Genomic DNA, 6710 nt, shown 5'->3' with positions numbered 1-6710 from the left:
CCTTACTTTCTCACCCTGTCCGCCGAGGGTTTAGTCCCGGAACAAGCCCCGGGCCCCAAGGGCAGCGGGATCGTGTGATTTTATGCAGATAGTTTTTGACTGAAAAATGACCAAACCCCATGTATTTTTGTTAAATGATCTTCCATCCATGGTGTGTGGGTGTGTGTGTGTGTGTGTGTGTGTGTGGTGGTGTGTGTTGTGTTGTGTGTGTGTGTGGTGTGTGTGTGTGTTGTGTGGGTTGTGGGTTTTGGGGGTGTAGTGTAATATATATAATTATATGTTTTATATATGTATGAATATAGATTGTAATATTGTTGGTAAGTATTTTGAAAATTGTTTGGTCGTTTGAAAAAATTTTTTAAATTTTGTTGACCAGATTAGCCCAAATTCCCATCAAAAATATTTTTATCATTGTTTTTTTGCCAAGGAAGGAACCATGTTTTTAATTCTATTAATTTTACGTCTTTGCGGGCATTTTTATTATATAATTCTAAAAATATTACATCCCGTCATCCACTAACCCATTTTCATCATTATTACATTGTACAAATTCACATGCCATGATGCTAGATCATCATCTATTCCTAGTATTTTTCATAAAATCGCCCAAAATATCATCTTTTAACAGAAGCAAGAAAGAGAATAAAAAAAAAAGAGGAAGGGAAAATCATGAGAAAACTGACACACATAGGTGAAAGTTGGTCTGTTGAGTCGGAAAACGGGGACCCGGGGTGGTCCTTATCGAGCGGACGTGATTTTTTCTATTATTCTTGTTATCTGTTTTGTCGTTTTTCTTTTTTTTATTTTATTTTTTTTTTCTCTATACTTTTTTAAAAGCAAAAATTAAAAAAAAAAATGTGTTTAACTTTTTTTTTTCTTTGAGTTATGTATTAAGTTTTTTGGTTTTTTTTTTATCTTAGTTTTTTTGGATAAATTTTATCTTCATATGCAGGTCGTGGTAATGTTGGTATTTACCTTTCCTTTTAAAGGGGGTTCTGTGTGAATTTACATAGTGAGCAATTTAGTTTAAAAATTTAAAATGGAATTTGAAAAAAAAACTGCAAAAAAATGCCATCTAATCAAAGGATTTTCTACCTTGCCCGTTGATATTGTTTGCCGTAGGACTTAGGGCTGACAATGCTCATCCGTATTATTGTTATCTGTAATAACCCCTTAAAAATCCTCCCATTACTCCACCGGGCCTTTACTTTTAAAGTAAATTTTGTACAGAATAGTACAATATTAAATGTTTACCATTAATATTCTAATTTCTGTCGTGTTTTGACCGTGTCTGGTACTCTTTTTTTTTGTGGGTGTGGTATTGTTTCATTAAATGTATTGTTTTTATGTTGCCAGTAGGGGTATTTATGTCCCATTACTGTTGTTGATCTATTGTACTTAAATCAGCAAGAGGAGATAACTCCACGTCAGACGCAGTGTCAACACGAGTTCATTCATTGTGATTTTGCGTTGTAAGAAGCCCTCCCCCCCCTCTCCACTCTACAGCAATCTTCTCTCTCTCTCTCTCTCTCTCTCTCTCTCGTCTCTTCTCTCTACTCTCTCTCTCTCTCTCTCTCGAGCAATTCTCTCTCTCTCTCTTCTCATTCTCTTCTTCTCTCTCATACCCTTCCTCTCTCCTGTTCCATGTAGCTGGATGCTTTAACAGATTGATTATGATGGTAACTGAGGCAATTAACAAGGAGTAGTTGATGGTCTTGAAAATAAAAAAAAAGTTACTCGGATGGTTGCATTCTGTCAACCATACCAACAAACCTTCAAGCACATCGTTGCCTAAATAAAAAAGGTAGAAAGAGAGAGATAAAAGTGCTAAAAACAAAGCTTATGATTCATATAACACAGTTTTCGCAGTATTACGAAGGACCCAGACATTTTGCCGTTATAATTTGATTTAATTTAACATACTTCAGATAAAAAACTATACCGTAATTTTATAATACGCATTCTAATAAAAATGAGAAATGTGTGTCGTATAAACTGGAATGTGCGTCTGAATCCGCTTTGTTTCTAGCGCATAGGCCCCGCAGCCACGCGGGTGTAGAATAAAGATGATTGAAATAGTTTGTGTATAAAAATATGTTGAATTTACGTACACCAAGGGAAAAACACATAGTAACATTAAAACTTTATAGTTTATCGTTATTCCTGACAATCACGTGTACATACACACACAAATATATGAATATATATACATTACATACATACACATATAGCACATAAATATATATATAAACATATATATATATATATATTAATATATATATATATATTTACACACACACACACACACACACGCACACACAACACACACACACCACACACAAAACACCCAACACACACAAAACACACACCACACAAAACAACAAAAAAAAAAAAAAAAAAAAAAAAAATATATAATATATATAAATATATATAGAAATATATATATCTATATATATAATAATATATATATGTATATGTATATATATATATATTCTTTCTTAAAGTATTGTGGGCCTTTTCCAGAATCTATGTCTCTTCTGAAATAGGGATAAAATGAAAATTATTTACGCAAAGAAAAGCAGCTTATGAGCCAATAGCAGCTATCCCCCCCCCCTCTTTTAAAAACTGAACTGGTATTACTGTGCTTGAGAGGAATTAGTAAATGCATGAGCCCATGAATATGGTAGAATCTCCATCAGCCATTCATATGGCAGTCATCTTGAATGTTTACCGAGCAGCTTATTGCCTCCTCTCTCCCCAAAAGAGAAAAAGAGAAAGTGAGGGGAATATATATATATATATTATATATATATATATATATATATATATATATATATATAATAGATAAAATTAAGCAAATATATAAAAAGTTCGGTGAATGAAAACTGAGAACATTGAAACGGAGAGAAATGCATGGTTTCCTTTTAACTATTAGGTATCAAATCAGTCACAATTATACAGATAGTACAGAATGATATACTAAACCTTTGAACCTCTTTCTTAAACCTCTTTCGGCTCATTCCAAGGCTGGACATCGGAAGGACATGAGGAAAAGATACAAGGGTTATTCGTGAACCCGTAAAGGTACATCGCTACGACGAAAAACGGTCCTCCAGGCGCTCAATGAGCCTTGCTGTGGGTTTGAGAGATTTTTATCATTTTCAAACCATTATTAAGTACTGATGATGATGATGATGTGATTACTGTCATTGTTGATGTTATTATTATTATTATTATTATTATTATTATTATTATCATTAACTACTACTACTAAACTCATTATTATTTTTAAATTATTATTATTATTATTATTATCATTTATCACTATTACCATTACAATCATTTTTACTATTACCATTATCATTTTACTATTATCATTATTATCAGTATCATTATTATTAGTAAAATTATTATTAGAAATCATTATTATGATTAACCAATCATTATTATCATCATGAACATTATTATCACTCTTCAAGATTTCCATATATTCTAAACATCAGCAATCTTTAATCATCAGCAAAACCAAACACAAACAGACGCTCTCACATTTTCTTTCGTAATGGTTCCGACCACAGCGGAGCAATGAATCCTTGTGACAGATCCTACGGTGTTGGTGATTCCCACGAGCGTCCCCGCCAGGTTGGGAGCGATATCCTGTTCCATCAGGAGGCTCCCGCTATAACAGCTTCCCCAGTGCAATCCTACGGCCACGCACAGGACTACTATGGCCAAAGTGGAGTTGCAGTTCACGAAGCACATGACGAGCAGAGCGGCTGGGGGGCATGAAAGCTGGCTGAGGGAACGGCCAGAAGTTATTCAGTCGTGAAGTTTTTGCTATTTGTTGATTTATTTAAGACTCAATTTGCTGAAAATAACGTTATTATCGATTCTCTCAGTGTCTTCGTCCGTCGGAATGATCTTTCTCGTTTCGTTCAAAGATAATGAGCTTACTTTTGAAATCGATGATGAGACTCTAAAGAAATTCTCAAACTACAAGTAAAAGCTGACCAAAAAGCTGTCGAAAGTCTCCTAATCCTTCTGATGGGGAAGGTGGCCCGCGGCGTATAGTCTATCCATAAGGGCGCCCCAGATCAAGGCGATGGCCCACAGGCAAACGTAGGGCAAGGCGGAGAGGACACCGCTCTGTGATCCCAAAGATGGACCAATTTTATTTGGTTAAGAAAGCACCTAATGGCAACTGGAATCCGAAAACCGGATCTTATCACACCCTATAAATTTTTTTAATCACACTATCATCGACAAGACACTGCACAGGCCTATTACAGTATATATTTACAACTTTGCAATATAAAAAATACCTCAAATAATTATCAACACTAGTCTACATCAGATTATAAAAAGTCTGCTCTACCAGCTGCCAGAACTGCCAGCCTACTCCTGAAGGTTATTCCGCAGTCCTACCTACATTGTTCATATCGAAGTGCTGGATATTAGCGAGGTTATGTTTGGCAGCTCCGTTTAGCAGGCGCGTAGAAAACCGAAGCAACCGCCCCAAGCCATGATCATGCACGCCCACACCGGACCAGAGGTGAAAAGAATTCGCTCTCCAGGGTTTTGGCCACTATCTGTAAAGGGCAAAATGTATGGATTATTTTCCGTTTGACCTGAAATTTCAAAATGGAATCGGATCGGCCTTAGCCATCAAAATTTCATGAGCAAAAAATAGGTCTGGGTTAACCTCTGCCTTCTTCCCCTGTGTTTTCTGTGGCCCGTGATGAAAATTCAAGTTCAGCCAAGTCGGATATCCTCGGGTGGTTCTCAGGCCGGTTGTGCCACCAGCAAGAACCAAGGAACCCCCCCCCCCACAGAACCCCAGGCCCCGAAGACGTAGAAGACAGAGGGCCAAACCCCCAAGGAACCCCGAGGAGCATCAACCAGCCACTCACTGGAAGGCAGATGATGGTTTCCAAAAACTCTAACCCGTGTGTGACGGGGAGGCTGGTATAAATAAATGGATTCTTTGATTAAGAAGTTATGTGAATTTTACTGATGAATCAACATATCGTAATCAAAAACCTAAATTACAAAAAAATATTACAAAATATAACCCATTCAGGAAATGCATCCCCATTTCGAAATTATAATACCACTACCTTATACCGCGATTCAACAGTAACAATCCCACCTCCATAAATCAGAGGTTCCAAACTTGGCTCTTTCCTCAGGGGGATAACCAAGTCGGCCATCAGGGAATCAGTGCTGGCATCGTGACCCCCTGAAAGTGCCAATGCTTCATAACATCTAACCTGGCGTGTTTAATGCTTCTTCTGATGATGATTTTTAACGCTTCTGCTGTTTTAGAGGGAATACCATTGTGAGTCATGTATAAACGAGAAAAAGAATTTTAAGGACGGTAGGAAAAGGGGGAAACATCCTTAATGTCTATTTTTTTTTCTTCTAACCTTTCCTAAGCGAACTTCACGAAATTAGCGTTTTACCTGTATATACTAAAAGTATTATACAAAAAAATCCAAAAAGGTGACAGTTTTTAGTTTCTTTCTTTAAAGTTAATCCAACTAAATCATACATATTATTATTCTAATTTTAATAAAGAACAGATCATGAAGTTTTTCAAAACTAGCCTGTGAAATTTCCATTGGGAAGCTCTTTATGTTAAATCGTCAATAATATCAACTAAATATATGATACAAATAACCACTAGAATGCATCCTTAATGAAGATTTAAGATTTGAAGATTTTCACTCTGATTTGCACCTTGTCTACATTTACAAAACCTTTTCCTTTCTTATTCTCGAAACATCACCTGTGAAAGTCCCATAAGGGCCCTCGAAGCAATGAAGAGTCCAAGGGAGGCCCCTCGCACACAGCGGGGGAGAGAAGGGAGATGAGGGATTGATGTGGCCGCCCCCAGACCGAAGACCAGGCGCCCACGAAGTGCTCCGGGCCGCCGCCCAGCCCACCAAGGTTCGTGAGGGTGTAGCCATAGTAGAAGGCCCGTAGAAAACTAGGCCTTGAGTCTGCTCGTCCCAGTCGAATTCCCCTCCTTCCTAAAAGGATATTATGTCGTACTGAACCAGTAAAATATAAAACACTCTGAAAGTAATAAAGGCCAACTATTGTAATTCTTCTTACATGGGAAAGTAACCTTGTACTTATGATGAGGTTTGGCTGCCTCTTGACCCTCACCGTGACTTTACCTCCCGAGTCTGTGCCGTTATTCCTGAGAGGACAGACATCCTGAGAGCCGCTGGTCGTGGCGTTGACCTCACTCGTGCCCACCATGGCCACGATGGCAATGGAGAGGTTCACGCGCAGCGAATACTCGACGGCGAGACCCAGAAATGCCATAAGGGCAAAGGTGTAACGGGCGGCCCAACACTCTCGGGCTGAGTGAAATGTTCAAATGAAATAAATAGTAATTTTGTTTTCAAGTCAACAAAAAATAAGGCACATTTATGTGTTTACAAGACATTAAACCAACCAATCAATGGATTAATGCCAAAAGACACATTGCCACATCCACTCTATATTTACAGAACTTATATTTTGCTATGTAGTCGTTGGTTAGCCACATGGTCTTATCAACCGTTCCCCCCATGATTTAATGCAAAGACCTGCTAAAAAAAAGGCATCAAGACGAGACTCTCAATGCACATGATTAAGTCTAATTTTTCACATCCATACAAAAAACAAAGCTAGCAGTATCAGACACATGAAGGCACGTA

At 37.6% G+C, this 6710-nt stretch overlaps 1 pseudogene; it reads right to left on the bottom strand.

The window, feature by feature from the left end:
- Positions 1 to 2498: 2498 nt before the first annotated feature.
- LOC119569371 lies at positions 2499 to 6583 on the bottom strand (annotated as a pseudogene).
- Positions 6584 to 6710: the final 127 nt, after the last annotated feature.

The sequence above is a fragment of the Penaeus monodon genome, unplaced genomic scaffold (genome assembly GCF_015228065.2).
Source record: "Penaeus monodon isolate SGIC_2016 unplaced genomic scaffold, NSTDA_Pmon_1 PmonScaffold_14597, whole genome shotgun sequence".
Classification (NCBI taxonomy): Eukaryota; Metazoa; Arthropoda; class Malacostraca; order Decapoda; family Penaeidae; genus Penaeus; species Penaeus monodon.
Note: the sequence above shows the minus strand (reverse complement) of the source record. Positions and strands in the feature narration are given on the sequence as shown.